The sequence below is a fragment of the Elephas maximus genome, chromosome 4 (genome assembly GCF_024166365.1).
Source record: "Elephas maximus indicus isolate mEleMax1 chromosome 4, mEleMax1 primary haplotype, whole genome shotgun sequence".
In the NCBI taxonomy this organism is placed as follows: Eukaryota; Metazoa; Chordata; class Mammalia; order Proboscidea; family Elephantidae; genus Elephas; species Elephas maximus.
In genome coordinates, this window is record NC_064822.1 from 23,510,937 (window position 1) to 23,528,531 (window position 17,595).

The 17,595-nt window shown below is 34.4% G+C and overlaps 1 protein-coding gene across 6 annotated transcripts in view; it reads right to left on the reverse strand.

The window, feature by feature from the left end:
* Positions 1 to 17,595, reverse strand: part of ZEB1 (zinc finger E-box binding homeobox 1) — a 227,313-nt gene that overhangs the window by 143,161 nt on the left and 66,557 nt on the right. For 4 of the 6 annotated variants that reach the window (XM_049881698.1, XM_049881699.1, XM_049881697.1 and 1 more), the window contains one exon: positions 5,607 to 5,749. The exons of the other annotated variants lie outside the window; for them this stretch is intronic. The gene's annotated coding sequence lies outside the window, so the exon portion shown is untranslated. The remainder of the gene's footprint in view (positions 1 to 5,606; positions 5,750 to 17,595) is intronic. 6 annotated transcript variants of the gene reach the window in all.

Consider the following 17,595-nt stretch of genomic DNA (forward strand, 5'->3'; position numbering starts at 1 on the left):
GAGAGTTCTATTTTTAATAATAATCTATAGTAAAAAAAAATCTGAAATAAATTGATTATAACTTGCTACTCGCCTACCCAGAGAGGCTGAAATCATTTTTAGCCCATCCTGATAACTGAGGCTCCGCCAGTGATTTAATAAATTGAGTGAATGGGTCAATTAATTTATTATTTCAGTTTCTTCAAATGCAAAGTCAAGAAAATACCATTTGGCCTACCTCAACTTTTTTAAAACTACGTATAAATATTTTTAAACCTTCCTAAGAAGAACTTAAGCCTTTCTATTTGAAAAACAAAGTAATTTGATTAATTAAAAGTGCAATATTTTCTTTTTTAGCCTTACCCATGGAAAATCATACGGGCCGCCTACTGAATGGCATTCATCTGCCACACTGTTCTTCCTGGATAAAAAGCAAAATCTGGCTCACTTACAAGGTTACCTTATACAAAGGGACAAGAGTATGTACACCAGCCTAAACCCTGAGTGGTAGTGCCCAAAGGAGGAGGAAAAGAAAAACACAACTATAATCTATTTCAGAAATCAATGCTGTTTTCTATAATGAACTTTATACTATGCATTTCAGAATCTTTAAGCATAATTTAAAGTAAAAAAATACATTTACAGGTAATTCCCAATTTACAAAAGGGTTCCAGTCCGCAACTGTTGTAAGTCAGTTCTGATGTAAGCTGAATACTTTTCTTTTCAGTGCTCATTATTCTTGCTTTTTGTTATCAGTATCTTTATAAATCCGATCTTTATTCCTCTTTGGGGGTTAGAAACATTACGTATAAACATTTGCGAGTGAACATCTGAGAATGATAACATCAGCAAATCACGCACTACAACACTGCATGTACTACATATTAACGATAAGATGTATGGAAAAAAAACAAGATCTTCACAAGTGCACTTCATTGTAACTGGAACACATTTTAGGGGATTACCTGTAGTGTCCTAAGTTGTCTTACTCCTTTCTAATCCTTTCAGGGAACAAATGTTTTCTGTGTATCATCTCTCAAATTTCTTTTTATTCTAACACTCAATTAATGGTATAAGTTTATTAAATCTTGAATTAGGTAGACTTTATTGTATAGTAATAGGAAAAGAAAAAACAATGGTATTGCCTTTATTTTGAGAAAGAAATGTTAATTTCCTTAATTAATACAGAACTTGTTTACTTACCATTTCTAAAGTACTGTTTTAACATTAAAAACATCTTAGAGTAAAAAAAGAATGATTTCAAAATACCCTAATTACTGAACAACAACTTGAAGCATACACAGTCTACTATAGAATTTGTTTAACCAGGGTTCAAAACCAGGAGTCCCAAGAAAGCCCCCAAACCAAACCAAACCAAATCCATGGTTGTCAAGTGCAACTCATGGTAACCTCATGTGTTACAGAGTAGAACTGAGTATGGTTTTCTTGGCTGTCATCTCTACGGAAGCAGATCACAAGAGCTTTTATTCCGAAGTGCTGCTGGGTAGGTTCAAACTGTCCACTTTTCAGTTAGTAGATGAATGTAAACATTTTGAGCCACCCAAGGACCTTAATAAAGCCCAGTTTGATGTTTATTAAGACAATTAGCTACTTATTTAATGCTCTGGAAATAATAAAAACAGCATATTTTGCTTTATTTTCTTGAGTTTTAGTTATTCTTTTTGGAGGAAGGATTTGAAAGAAAAAAAATAGAACATAATTCATTTTCTCTTTAATCCATTAGCAAGAATTTATCACACAGTCTCATCCTTTATTGGGAGGGGCATTTTTATGTTATTTACTCGGTGCATGATGAAGACTCCAGTCAAACAGCCAGAGTAGAAGAAATTATTAGCAAATTCATTAACTGCTCCAATTTAGGCTGATATTCTCAGGTTTAATTAATTCAAGTTAAAGCTTTAGCCTTCTAAACATAAGTACAATGCTTTTTAGAAATAAAATTTAATTTTTCATAAGTATTAAATTTCATATGAATGAAGTTATATGAAATTAATTCTTTGAATCTCACTTTATCAGTAAAATGATGAAGTTAGACTAGATCAAGGGTTGTTAACCAAATTTTTGGTTAAAAAACCCTTTGAAAATATAATGAAAATTATGGATACTAGCTCCAAGAAAAAACATACATATAAAATTTGATTTTAGGAGATTTACATGCACTTTCAGACTCACTGCTGGACCACTGGGGAAAGAGGGGCGATATTTAAGGTCTTTTGTAACTTCAGATTTTGGTTCCCAAAATAAGGTTAAAGCCTTAAAACAAAAGTCAGTTAGTCTCGAGAATAAAAGTAAAAACCCAAACACAATTAATTTACTCATTGCTGTTTTAACGACATAACTAGGAAAGGCTGAACACCTTACTTATATATAGATGTAGGTGTAAATTTGATAAAATAATTCATGCCTAAGACATCAGAAGTTAGGCAAAATAAGATTCTTACATAAGTCTAGGTTATTTCTAGACATGGAAATGTGTGACATTCACAGCTTTCCAATGACAATATGTTGTCTCCCCTGAACCCACTACCACCAAGTTCAATTTCTTCTTAGAGTGAGGCGAAAAAAAAAAAAACTATATAATGAAGGCTATTTTTGAGACTTTTGGGTAACTTTTTTTAGACAAGGGGAATACTTTCAGATCCTGAAATTTCTCAATAAAAAATAATTGTTGAATACCTGCAAAAAACTTACCTGTAATTCTTGTTCTCTGAAGGAAATGCAGTAATAATAAACATATCCACACCCTTGGGTACATTCTCCTAAGTGTGAATGGATTTGGAATGCGCCATAGCTTAAGCTCTGAACTGCTAACCTGCCATACCACACCGGCAATTGGGATCTACCTGCCTACCTGGTAGTAAAGCAGAGCTGTCACCTACAGTTACTCAACTTGTTAAGGCAAGTGTCCCCCGAGAGGGAGTCGGGAGCTGGTCTAATTGCTGTCCTTAGAGAATAGGAATTATAAATGGCTGCTTCTCTTGAGGTTAAGGGGAGGTAGATCCACACTACCAAGAGGTTGTTCTTCACTTCAAAAATGGTACTAAAATTCTCACATTGTTGTTGTTATATGCTGTCGAGTCAGTTCTGACTAATAGCGATCCTACCAGACAGAGTAGCACTGCCCCATAGAGTTTTCAAGGAGCAGCTGGTGGATTTGAACTGCTGACGTTTTGTTTAGCAGCCAGGGTCTTAACGACTGTGCCACCAAGGCTCCAAAATTTTATATTAGGAAATGTTAAAGAATGAGAACTGAATATAGAACCTCTGTAAAAGAAACTCTTAGAAAAAATCAGAGATGCTGGTATAAGAACCGGCTGGCTGTTGACTGGGTCAGAATCCAATGGTCAACAACAAAATTCGAGCTACAAATATAAACTACATAACGTAATTTTAAGAATTCTAGTAGTAAAAGTAAAAATAAGCAGACTAAAAGCCTTATCCTGGCGTTCTACAAGCCAGTATTCTGTGTTAATGTTTGCTAACTTGAGAGTTATGTGAAAGCTGCAATGGTAAGAAAGTACCTTAAAATGCCCAGGACCCTGAAAGCTGCTGAGATTATTGTCAAGGGTGAACTGTTTTTCTTAAGATGTGGTACTAGTAAATGCACTCTTAGAGGATTTATGTTTTATAGTTGAAAGTAACTAATCATTCAATTCATAAAATTTCATAAACCATATAACTTTTGGAGCCCTGGTGGCACAGTGGTTAAGAGCTATGGCTGCTAATCAAAAGATTGGCAGTTCAAATCCACCAGCCATTCCCTGGAAACCCTATGGGGCAGTTCTTCTCTGTCCTATAGGGCCGCTATGAGTCAGAATTGACTCAACGGCAATGGGTTTTTTTTTTTAATAACCTAATAATATAGATTTCAAATGTTTAAATGTGTAAGGAATGAGTTCCTATCACATAAGCTCTTGTTTTGTCATAAGCATCTTAGAAAATTAGGAAGAAAGGGCTACAGACAGCATCTTCTTTGCATGTGGATGCTGATTTTCTGAGGGTTATAAAAATCCTGCACTGAGGAAGAGAGTCTCTTTCCTGTAGCCCTCCAAGTTTCTACACAGCCTGATGCTGTCTTCCACTCAAGCTAAACGAGGGCAGAGTTGCCAGATAAAATACAGGATGTCCAGTTAAATTTGAATTTCAGATTAAAAAAAACAACAAAAATATATTTTATATGTCCCAAATACTGCATGAAAAGTCATTACGCTAAAAAATTATATATTATACTAAATAATTTTTCTGCTAAATCTGCGAACTCTAAACCAAGGGTGCTCACAGGGCTACCCAATAGATTTCAGCATGGATGAAGCTAATATGGGAGCTCTATTCTCACTCTAGATCTGTACTGTCTAATACAGCAGCTGCTAGCTATAGGCGCTATTGAGCACTTGAAATGTGGCTACTCCAATATAAGATGTGCTATGAGTGTAAAACGCACACCAGATTTCCAACACTTAGTATAAAACCATGTAAAGTAGCTCAAAATAATTTCTATACTAATTACACATTAATATTTGGGGGTATGTTAGGTTAAAAGAAATATTATAATTAATCTGCTTATTTTTACTTTTACTACTAGAAAGCTTAAAATTACATACGTAGTTTATATTTGTAGCTCGTATTTCTACTGGATGATGATGCTTGTCTAGATAGCTCCTAGGCTAGAATATCCTTGTTCTTTTGCTAAAAAATCAATATTGGTAAACACAGAGCTGCCTTCCTCACCTCCCTCTAGCTACTGGAATAGGTAGGGAGCATTATCACACCAGTGTCTAGTAAGGACGGCATCCATGGTCTGGCTATGGCCACTTCAAACAAAACAAAACAAAAAACACAGCATCTAATACTAAAAATACTAGTGAAAGAAAAATCAGAAATCTGAAATTGGGCAATTAATTCTTAAATAATTCAAAAGAATAAATGAACATTAGTATGTACATATGTGTATGATTTAGTGTGTTTATATAAAAATAAAATATTCTCCCAGGTCCTAGTTTCAATGGAAGAAACACTCTGCCCATTACGTTTGGTTTTCACGCTTATATATTATCAAAACCATACGACAAGCAATTTTGTTGCCTAATATGAATTGAGGTGATATAAGTTATTAATAAGAATTGTTGGAACAAGATCTTATTTTTGATACTTTAGACACAAAAGGCAAGATCTTAGTGGTCTTTGTTTTATATACATATTCTACATCTCAAACTAAAGAATGCTTGCTCTAGAATGGTGGAATAAACTTCTCTTCTTCCAAAATATGTTGTCACTAATCTCATTAGACAAAACTCATTTTAAAAAGGGGTAGTGGGGAGGGCAGGAATCTTTTTAGATTAAACTGGATGACAAGTTTTATGACAACTGGAATTTTTAAAAATACACCAAAACAACAAAAAACATTGATACATCTCTAGGATGTGCTTCATTTCTAAAAAATTAAAATCACCTCTTGATGGATATGTCTGATCTGACCACAAGTGGCTGCCTGGGCCACCCTTGTGTGAGAAAGTCTGACGGTCTCAAACCCTCAATGGAGCATTCCAAAACCAGTCCTCCGTTAGGAGCTTGGGCCCATGAGTGTGCGCTCACTACATGGTGCTTACCTTTAGAGAACAAGGTGGTTGACACAAACTGATCAAGTTCTCACACCCCACACCTCCAAGAACACTGAAAAAGATCTGCAGATCTTTCTTGGTGCAGGAGGGACCTCTTTTTAATCTTCTTATGGTGGAAGCTTAACATTTTCCTGAAGAAGGAGAGAAGAGTAAAAGATTATGCTGAGACCATGCCTATTGGAAAGTTTATCTTTCCATACTATAAATTCAAGCTATAAAGAAATTACATAAAACCATGAGTATTTCAAAAATCACACTCGCTTCTTTAAAAAAAAAAAAAAAAACTACCTTTCCTAAAGAATATTGCATGCTTCAAACTTAATTCTTTAAAGCCTCAAACCTTAAGTTACTAGGTTCAATTTCTTCTCCCATCATTGAACTATCAGCTGAGAAGCTGGAAAGCTGAGAAAAGACTGAAAAATTTTGGGTTGCCAAATGATCATAGTTGTAAATTCCATTAAAAAAAAACTAGTACAGGTAAACTCATTTAAAAGCAATGGGGCACTTGCTTGACAACAGAAAAGTGGAGCCCGGGTGGCTCAATGATTAAGAGCTCAGCTACTTACGAAAAAGTTGGCAGTTTGAATCCACGAGCCGCCCCTTGGGAAACCCTATGGAGCAGTCCTACTCCGTCCTATGGCGTTGCTATGAGTCAGAATTGATTTGATGGCATTTTATATTTCCAAATAATTACATGTGCACTTTCCTGACAACTAACAGAAAAGTAGCCCTATGAGTTGTGTTAAATGGCACAAAATCAAATATTAAGCAAATTACTAGAATGTAAGCTCCATGAGGAAAGGGATTTTTGCCTTTAAAAAAAAAACAAAAAAACAAAAAAAACCAGTGCTTATCTGCAGAGCCTTAAATAGTTCCCACCAAATAGTAAGCACTAAAAAAAAAAAAAAATTTTTTTTGATGGACAGAATGAATATTAACCAATTAGTGAATATTTTCAAGGGTGAAATATGTATAAAATGAAGCAATTAGAATCCTAAAAATGTTCTGATTTAAAAATGGGCCATATAAAAATACTGTTAACAATATCAACTTTTAGTCACATGTTAAATAACTTAGGAACACAATGCCTGAAAATGCTGTATCTTAAAATATTTAGATGTTAATTTAAACACTATAAATATATTATTGCAACCCAAACTCCCTAAAAGGAATGGAATAATTTGTTAAGAGCAAGAAATCATACACTGTACTTTAAAATATACTGTTTTCTTGTTGTTAGCAGCCCTTGAGTCAATTCTGACTCATGGAGAACCATGTGTGCAGAGTAGAACTGCTCCATAGGGTTTTCAAGGCTGTAACCTTTTGGAAGCAGATCACCAGGACTGTCTGCTAAGGCATCTGTGGGTGGATTCGATCTGCCAGTCTTTTGGTTAGTTGTCAAGCGCTTACCAAATATCAAATATAAGAACAAAAATTTGGACAAAAGCAGCAGTACTTCAGTATTCATTATTTTCATCTTTTGGAAAGTAGGTCAGTATAAGGCAAATGATAAAATGGTTATCTATATCTATAATCCTGCCTAAATTATTACTATATATGAAGTTAAAATCAGAAGATACTTTTCTGTAAGTATGACTTCATTTGTACTTTTACGTAAATATGTACATCTTTTTCAATTTTAAAAGGAACAGAATTTAAATAGGAAATGGTGAGTAATACTACTGATTTGCCTGTCTTTCTGTAACTTACAGACTGTTACTAAAAACTAAGAAACGGAGTTTCTTCAACTGTTTTCTCAACTCTTTTGAAATTAAAAAAATTAGGTAGAAAAAGATACTGAAACCAATAACAGATAAATCTACTGTAATGATAAAGGACAGAAAGTGTGTAATTATTTTTAAGTCCAATATGCGAGACCCCTAGAATCAGAAGAAACTATCATAAAATACTTCATTCAGTTTAACCCCAAATTACACAAACATAGAATTAGTTCTCAAAACAAACTGGATAATGCACATGGTGCATTTTATTTTATAATATGTTGTTGTTGTGTGGTGTCGAGTCAATTCCAACTCATAGAGACCCAATGTGACAGAGTAGAATGTACAGCCAAAAACCAAAATAAACAAGTAGTAAATTAATAATTTGTCTACCCTTGTGCCACCAAAATAATGCTTTAATGATAGATAATATATCTGTAAAATGCTTTCCACATTTCACAAGTAGTTTAATATCTTGCTTTTCATATCAAGAAATCACGCTTAAATGTGATAGGAAGAGAGTTTAAAACAAAAGTTTAGGTTAAAGAATATTAGTATTCACAAAAGCTAATATTTTTAAATAGTTTTCCTACTTTGTACATCTTGCAAGCCTTTGAAATTAATTTTGGGGTGAAGCAGTAAAAAATTGTTGCAAAGAACTAAGTGCAGGATACACCAAAAGGGGCTAAGAGGGAGTAAACGGCAATACAAAGGTGGAAATCCTGATGGAAAGGGAAGGTTCCACTAGCTGGCTCAATCTACCACATCAAGGACAGTGAAAAAAGGAAATAAGTTCCAGAGACAGTGGAACTGAAGCAGAATTCCTTTACAGTCCTTATTCACATTGGCGGATAACATATATATACATATATATGTATGTATATATGTGCCTCGTTTCCATTAGCTGGGGGGATGGAGTCTAAAAAGTCTACCACATTCAGAGATTCAGTGTCCAATTTTTAATTTCATTTGCAAGTATAGATTATTTTGCCATACTAACAACTCATTTGATGTGTCCTACAAAAATGCTCTTAATCTACTTTCTCTCTTTCATCTTGACCAATGTTTCTCATACTGTAGTGAAGGACTGTTTTCTTTCCCCATCCTTTTGTAGACACAGGTTTGTGGACTACCACTTATGACAGGTACTAAATTCACACTAGATAAAACGCTCCACGCAGCTTTGACAACAACCAGACTGGTCTACTTTTCAACAAGATGAGTCCACAGATCATGTGCTTGGATGACACAGCAACATCACACTGCTATGAAAGTTTCTAAACCAGTATAGAAATTCAGAGTAAAACATTCAGTCACGGACTGGTAACAAACCAGCAGCAGTTCACAGACTACATTTTAAGGAGCACTGATCTAGGTTATAGGCGTATGACCTTATGATACTATAGTGGTTTACTTTTTATTGAACCCAATTTCCAGTTTTAATTCACCTGTGCTCTTTGAAATTACTGGCTAATGAATTATCAATGGTTTGTTCCAGCGTATTTCTGGACACTGCTGCAGAAAGACGAGTACAGTTCTTTCTGTAGCACTGTCGAGTAGCACTTTTTGTGATAGTGGGAGTGTTCTCTTCTTTGTCCAAAGTGGTAAATGTTAACCACATGTGGCTATTGAGCCAAGTGTGAATGAGGAACTAAATTTTTAATTTTAATTTAATTTTGATTAATTTAAATTGTCACATGGAGCTAGTGGCTACCATATTGAACAGTACAGTGCTGAAATGTATTATTTTCCCTCAGTTTTTAAAAATTCAGCACTTAAAAAAAAATCACCCATTTTCCTTTGATCCTAAAATAAATATTTTAATTGTGCATAACACTGTCCATATGTACATATAGGTATCTACATACTTGTGATCATGGCACATATGCTTAACAGTTTATTTTCACTTACCCCTAAAAAAAAAAAAAAGTTTCTCCCTATTTCTACAGCTGCACTGTCCAATACTACAGCCACTAGCTCCATGTATTTACATTTAAATAATTAAAATTAAATAAAATTAAAAATTCAGTTCTTCAGCTTCCCTCGCCACACTTCAAGTACTCAGGAAACACAAATGACTAACAGCCACCACACTGGACAGTGAAAACTGGACATTATTTCCATCGACACAAAGTTCTATTAGACAGTGCTCTTCTACAGTCTTCGAAAATAATCTTTGAAAGGCAATGTGTTTCATATTAATGTTCTATAGTTTTTTTTTTATAGTTAGCCCTTCGATTGGTTATTTATATATATGATTTATAATTAGCCAAAAAAATGTTCCTAATAATAAATTCCTAGAAATGAAATTTCTGAATATTACTGTGGCTCTAAGCTTGCATTCTGCATTACTTTCTAAAAAGGATTTGCTATCACTGCTTTTCTTACCAATATTAATTTCTTCAAAAAATTTACCTCCTTCAATACAATGAAAAAAATAGCATCTCATGGCTATTTTAATTTGTAATTTTGTGGTAAATACAAGAGTAAATTTTCCTCCATATTTCTTTATTATTCATATTCATATAGTCTCATCATATTCTTTTCTCCTTTCTATTTTGGGATCTTGATGTCTCAAATTTACATATTCCATAATAATATATAACTATGTCAGCTACTACCACTTTCTTTGTAACTTTTGATTACAGATATTTTCCAAATCTTCTGTGATCCTTTTAACTGCAATGTTTTAGTCTAACAAAATCTAATTTTCTATTATCCAAGTATATCATTTCTTTGGTGAGTTCTAGTAGTGCTTCAAATATGAGATGTGAAAATACTGTTTTCTTTGCTACCTTTTCAATTCCTATGGTTGTATAAGGTACGCATGAAACTTTTTTTTGTCTTATCAGTTGTGCAGTTATATGCCACTAACCAATATCATTAAATGAGTATCCTTTACGTGGTCCCTCCTTTAGAAAAGAATATTTTATCATATATTACGTTGTTATATGTAGATGGGACTAATTCTGGATTCCTCATAATGTTCCAATGGTCCATGTTGTACAATATGGGAGAAAAAAGTTCACTTTTCAGAATTCCTCTTAAGGCAATTGCATTAATTTAGGAAAGTACGTGAGCAGAAGGGGGCGTGAATGAATGTGGACAGTAGCGTCTTGCACAAATGCTAAGAAAAGAATTTGCTGGTTATACCATCTACGCCGTGTCTAAACTTACAAAACGCTAACTTCTTGAAACCAGTTAAAGGGCTGATTTCAGGTCTGTATTGACACTGGCAGAAAACAGGGTGGCATTATGAGCAGAGGCAGGGAAACATGAGGTCATACTTCAGTGACAGGAATCTGCCTAAATCATAGGATGAGGTGCATGTCTCTTGACTTTCACAGACCATGAAGTCAGAGGTTCAAAGGACATTTATATTTAAATCTCCAAGAGGAGAAGTCTCATTTTGTATCTGTTATTACACATCTATTCTTGCATCATTACCACTGTTTTAGATACTGATGCTTTAAAAGGTTCTGATATTTAGCAGGGCTAGACTCCCCCTCACTGCAGAATCAATGTAAAATAAAATGCCACAAATTTTAAAAATTAAAAGAAAACCTAAAAATCTATGAATTACTTATGATCAAATAATTTATCAATAGCTTCATGATTCAGAAAGTTTCTTTTATTTGAATCTTAAATTTTTTTTCTAATATGTTTGATAGGTCAAACATGTCTCTCAAATGTATTGCTAAAGTAGCATATTTTGTTTGTTACAATTCTGAGTAGAATCTTTTTCCATTAAAAAAAAGACTTGGCATAGATATATGGTCTATCTAGCACTTTATTAAATTGTTATTGTTTGTAAGTGGCTTTAAAGCTGTCTTTGATTTTCCAGGTAATTAATCACGTCATCCAAAAATCAGTATTTTGGTATTATTTTTTCTTCAGGTTTTGTTCATTAACAGTATTAAATAAAAATGGGGTTACTGATAACTATCGAATAAATAATAAAATTGTAACTGTTTCATTTCTGAATTTAAGTTTACGATTCTAGCAATATAAAAATCATTCCCATTTATGCTACTGCTCCGTGAGGTGATACTCTTCAGCCTGCTGACTTAATGAGGTATTCTATTCCTTGAAGCTCACCTCATCACCCAGCCCTCTCACATAGTAGTATATTTGACCAAGTAGAATCATGAGAAGGTTCCCAACTCCTATATGACCAAGATACCTACTTTTGTTGACTATATATAAAGTCATTCCAATATTGACAGTTTTTGTGAAAATCAAATAATAAATATCTTTATAAAAATCTTCAAAATCATGTGGGTTCTCAATGTGCTATGTTGCCCCTTATACCACAAGTCATCCCTGGATACTAAACTAGGTATTTAAGACACATATTAAAAACACCAGAACACACTGGAAGATGAACTGTTTCACAGAGGCTAAGAAGGGGACGGGGCAGAAAGGGGCATTTGCCCCTGGGTACAACTCCAAAGGGGGGCCAGATGAGGCCGTAATATCAACCGCCCCCAAGTAACTGAATCCCGTGAGGCTGGATGGGTGGGGGCGCAAACTTAGAGACTGCTCCTGGGTGCTCTTTACCCTCACTATGCCTCTGCTATTTCAGGGAACCAGAAAGCCATTGTTTACGAGGGAAATTTCCTTATAAAAGAATTTCCGCTAATAAATGTCAAAGGAGTAGCAGATTTTAAATTGCATTACCTTGCAAACCCTAATGAAATAAATGATTCAGGCAACAATCAACAGTGGATGAAACCACTGGAAGAAAGATTGATGGAGAACTCTCAATACTGAGATCAGGCTGTCTGTCACCACCGACCAATTTTAACATCGTTAAAAGGGTGGCAAGCAGACATTATATGCTTCCTGATGGGATACAGTAGGAAGGAATAGCTCCATGTAGGGAGTATTTCTGTCCAGCCCTAACCCCATCTACAAACCAAAGCTGAACCTGAATCTATTAAGTCTTTTGAGCTCATTTGTCATTTTCAGAAAGTTTGGAGGCTAGAGAAGCAGAAAAATCCAGAATAGGGAATATCCTACAGGATAGCTTAGCCAGTTTCTTCAATAAGTTATTAAGTCATAAGAAAAAGAAGGAAGGGAGAAAGGGAGGGAGAAAGGAAGAGAGGAGGAAAGGAGAGCAGGGGAGGGAAGGAGGAAGGAGAGGGGAAAGGAGGGAGGGAGGCACACCGGTAGATAAGCGGTGGAGAAGAAAGCGCTCTTGAAATACAGGGCAGTCCTAACAACCAAATGCTGTATGTGGATCTTGTCTGGATTCTGAATGAGCAATCCAAATGTAAAATGACATTTTCAAGACAAAATCAGAGAAAACCAAATCAGATGTGATATTAAACCAAAAAACCAGTTGTCATCGAGTAGATTCACATTAGGTAGTAAAAACCAATTACTGTTAGTTTTATTATTATATAAAAAACGTCTTTTTAAAAAGAGCTATATACCAATGAAGGTAGGAGTGAAAAGAATTGAGGTCTGAGATCTGCTTTAAAATAACCAAAACCAAACCCGTTGCCATCAAGTTGGTTCTGACTCATAGCAACCCTACAAGACACAGAACTGCCCCATAGAGTTTCCAAGGAGTGCCTGGTGGATCTGAACTGCCGACCCTTTGGTTAGCAACTTAGCTCTTAACCACTACGCGACCAGGGTTTCCTGCTTTAAAATATTTGAGAAAAAATTAGATGAAACAAGTGGGACAATTTTTTTGCTAGTTGTTAAATCACGATGATAGATATATGGGGGTTTATTACGCTAGTTTATTTTGTGTATGTTTGAAATTTTTCGCAATTAAAAAAAAAATTCAAGTCCCAGGAATATCATCTATTAAAATCTGTTCTAATATGAGTAAAAACATAACTATTATCTACCATTGTACTGTACACCAAACATTCACAACCAATACAAAGCAAGGATACAAAATACATGACAGTTTGTAGGGGACATGGAACCAACGCAGAGTAAGTTATTTTATTTGATACCTTTCTACTTCTTTCCTATCTCAATGAATTCATGGTGCCCTCTGATTTTCAATGGTATATATTACTTAGGTCTCCATTCTCAAAAATTATCCCATGTTTCAAACTACCCCTTCTTTAATCAGTTGATATTCTTTTCTCTAAATCAGACTGACAGGTTTTAGCTAAGTATTAGAAGGTCAGGTGTGAAAATATGCATGTACCAAAAGTAAAAAGCCTCACTGCGCTTATTAGCACAATATTTTATACTTAGTAAGTACTCAAGTATATATAAGTGAATGACAGAAATAGGTATAAAATGAAAAGAGATATTTGGATTCACATGTTTTGCATAAAAATTTAAATGAATCTCTAACAGCTAAAAGTATATGGCATAGACACATCTGAACCAAAAAAACTTCCTTAAGACCCTTATCTATTCCACCACATGCAACTTCACCACAGAAGAACAGCGGTTGACCACCAATTCCCCCCTTATAAAAAGTGTTCTATAGCATAAGGTGGTCTACTAGTCATCTTATTTTCACAGCAAATTAAAGAGGCCATTTTTGCTGGTTCTCTCCTTCAATTTTACTGTGTTAGCAATTGCTCAATGTGTATAGGCTTTCTCCCCATGATGCCAAAGTAAGCAAATCCTCCAGAGAAAAAATTATTTTCTTCACGTTAATTGTATTTTCTTATAAGCTTTAGTCTTCTTTCATAAAATTATCCTTGTCCCAACATGTTTACAAAGCTCCTATAATAGCCTATCATTTAAAACAGAGTAGCTCACAATATATATTCTTAAATCTTCTATTAAGCCTATAATATCTATTTTAATTTTGATTTATCCTTAAAATTATTCTAATTATAACTATAATAGCATCTAGTAGTTCAACAGTGTTACCAACCAATTTCTAACTGTTAGTAGATTTACATAGCATTTTTCACTTGACTCTATTTAGAATTATAACAAACCTATCAGGGCATAGACCTCTACAACACAAAAGTACAACAAGATAATACAGTAATGCTTTGGGGTCAATCAGCAACTCCCAAGAAGAGTGGCAAGCTCTAATTACTATTCCCTTCCTCTTCAAGAACGAGCCCTGGTAGTGCAGTGGTGAAGTACCTGGCTGCTAACTGAAAGGTGCTCCACAGGAAAAAGTTGTGGCAGTCTGCTTCCATAAAGGTTAAAAATAAAAACCCAGTGCTGTGGAGTCGATTCCGACTCATAGCGAGCCTTGGAAATCCTGTGGGGCAGTTCTACTCTGTCCTACAGGGTCACTATGTGTCAGATTTGACTCAACCACAAAAGGTTTGATTTGGGTTTGGTTTCCTCCTCAGAGGGACTGAATCGCACTTAAGTGATTCAATGAGATCACCTGGTAAAGCAGACTCAAGTCTATGTGTACACACATACACACACACCATATATATAAAAACCAGTTGTGTGGAGTTGATTCCAACTCATGGAAACCCCATGCATGTCACAGGAGAACTGTACTCAATAATGGTTTTCACTTGCTGATTTTTCTGTAGTACACACACACACACTCATATACTATACATATAAATTATAGTCATACTTATTTTATTTCCTTTTCCTTAAAATGTTGTAGTCTACTTGTTAATGAATTAGTAGATTATAATCTGAGAAATCATGACACTATTTGAAGAACTAAAAATTCCCTATAGTGTTACAAATGACAGAATTGGTATGACTACTCTATTTAAAACTTATTTACAAAAAGATAAGTCCACAGGTAGGAAAAAAAAGAGTGACACCTCTTGAAAATGTTTATTTGAAAAATAATTTAATGACCTTTGTGAATCTTGGAAACCCTGGTAGTATAGTGGTTAAGTGCTATGGCTGCTAACCAAAAGGGTGGCAGTTCAAATCTACCAGGTGCTCCTTGCAAACTCTATGGGGCAGTTCTACTCTGTCCGATAGGGTTGCTATGAGTTGGAATCGACTCAACGGCAGAAGGTTCGGTTCGGTTTGGTTTGTGAATCTTAATTATCTAACAAAGACGTCTATTTGAAAATTAGGCAAACTAATGGAATTTTACATTTCCCTTGTGAATCAGGAATGCTACATAAGCAGAAATATTTGAGATACAATGAGGCAACTGAGATGCTAAGGTGGCTTCAGAAATTTATTAAGTTCATATATATATATTTAAGATCCCTCCATTTATTAGTGGCAGAGAAGGAACTAGATCTCAAATTTTCTGCTTCAAGTCCGAGTGTTCTTTTCAGGGTTCTAGTCTCTGTTGTGCATGGAGTTGCCATGAATCAGGGGTAGACTTGGCAGCTGACAACAACAAGCCTTCCTAGGTCCTAAGTAGGGTGAAAGTATAATTCTTTTAGGCTACTATAATGTTATGATTAGCAAATGCTATACTGCTAATAAGTTATCAATAAATACTTGATTAATTCTATTAGAACTAATTGTACTAGTAGTCATAGAACACCCCACTTAATAGTATTCAAATAATTTTCTCTCATTTAGCATCTTAAAATGAAAGAAATATTTCTGTACTGCAAACAAAAGAGACTAGGTTGTAAAATATCTATTTTAGATTTAATTCAAATACTTCATCAAAAACTAATCAGTTAAGATAGTTACACTTGTTATGAACATTAAACTAAATTAACCCACAAATACTCTCTTTTTACATACACAGGCTTGCCAGTCTAATTCAATTTCACCCTGAATACTGGCAAAATCATTTAACTCTTAAAACATTTTGCTAGGACATAAAACCAATAGATAAATGACCATATTTTATTTATCTTCATTAATTTTAAGAAAAAAACATAAATTGGATTTTTTCACAAACTATATGAGAAATAGATAATGTAATAATACATGACCATCTTAGCACAGTGGTTAAAAGCTCAGGCTAACCAAAAGGTCGGCAGTTTGAACCCACCAGCCACTCCTTGGAAACCCTATGGGGTAGTTCTACTCGGAATCTATGGCACATAATGACGACAAAGACAATTGTGAGAGAAGAAAATTTGCTTTCTAATGATACAGGTAAAGTAACAAATAGTGCTACATACACTTAACACAGACCTATTATAGGAAGGAATCCTTTGATGGAGTTTCTACATGGAAAAAACATTTACTATCAACATCGTCATTTCTTTCCTACACTTACTCCACTTTGGTTTGGGTTTATCTTCCATGGGGTAAATAGGAAAAAATTTTTGCTATTTCTTTTCTTAGAAGAGAAAGACCAATTCTATGAAGCCTAGGATAGACGGAGTCTTGGTTTACTGCTGAGATAACCTTGGTCCGAGAGATGCAATCTATGGAGGCCTTTGAGTGACTGCGGAACTGTTGCTAAGCACAGGCCCTAGAGTTTGGCTGAGAATTTCACTGACATTTTACTTAGCATAATAATGGTAACAGTTCTTTGTATGGTAATGTATATAATTGCAGCATAGTTGAAATTTATAGTTGAATTTCTTTGACTATTTCATTTCACCCTACTTTGTGAATTAGGCAGGACAATTCTGAGATGAAGAAATTATTGTTGCTGTTTTTGTTAACTACAACAACATATGGAGCCCTTATGAGCATTTTCTATGTACTACATTCTGTTTTAAGCATTTTATAAACATCAAATAATTTAACTTTCTATAAGGTAGGTTATTCTTTTTAGTTCCATTTTACAGATGAGGAAACTGAAGCACAGAGAAGTTATACAATTTTCTATGATTGGAAAGCTTGTAAAGGATAGAGTTCATACTCAAGTCTAACCAGCCTGACTCTAGAGCCCAACTTCTTAACCACTACTACTTGAAAATTTTTAATGTAAAACTATCTCAAATCATTTTATTTGTATTAATATAATGTGCAATATACAAAAGAGTCCTTGAGTTCCTTCTGCTCATATTCACATTTTGATACCTAGAAACTAAAGAATAAAATATGTAATAACAAATAATTATAAGGAGCATTACTTTTACCTGCTTAGACCTATTTTAGTGATATATATAAAGGGTATCACCCATATTCTTAGATGGCTGATAGAAGTTTGAAAGAATGTTCTAATGTAGGATTAAAAGCACAATAATACTCAAATATTATACTCAGTCATAACTGAAAGTAGAACAAGGTCCACAATGAGGCAAACAAAAGTAGTTCCAATCTCCTACCATGAATACACTTTCTTGTTAATGCCAAGAGTAGATAGACAAGATGGTTCCATGGCAGTTTCTGTCTTAAATAAGCTATACAAACAACAAGGCTGTTTCAATCTTTACCAATTTATAAGATCCATTCTCAAA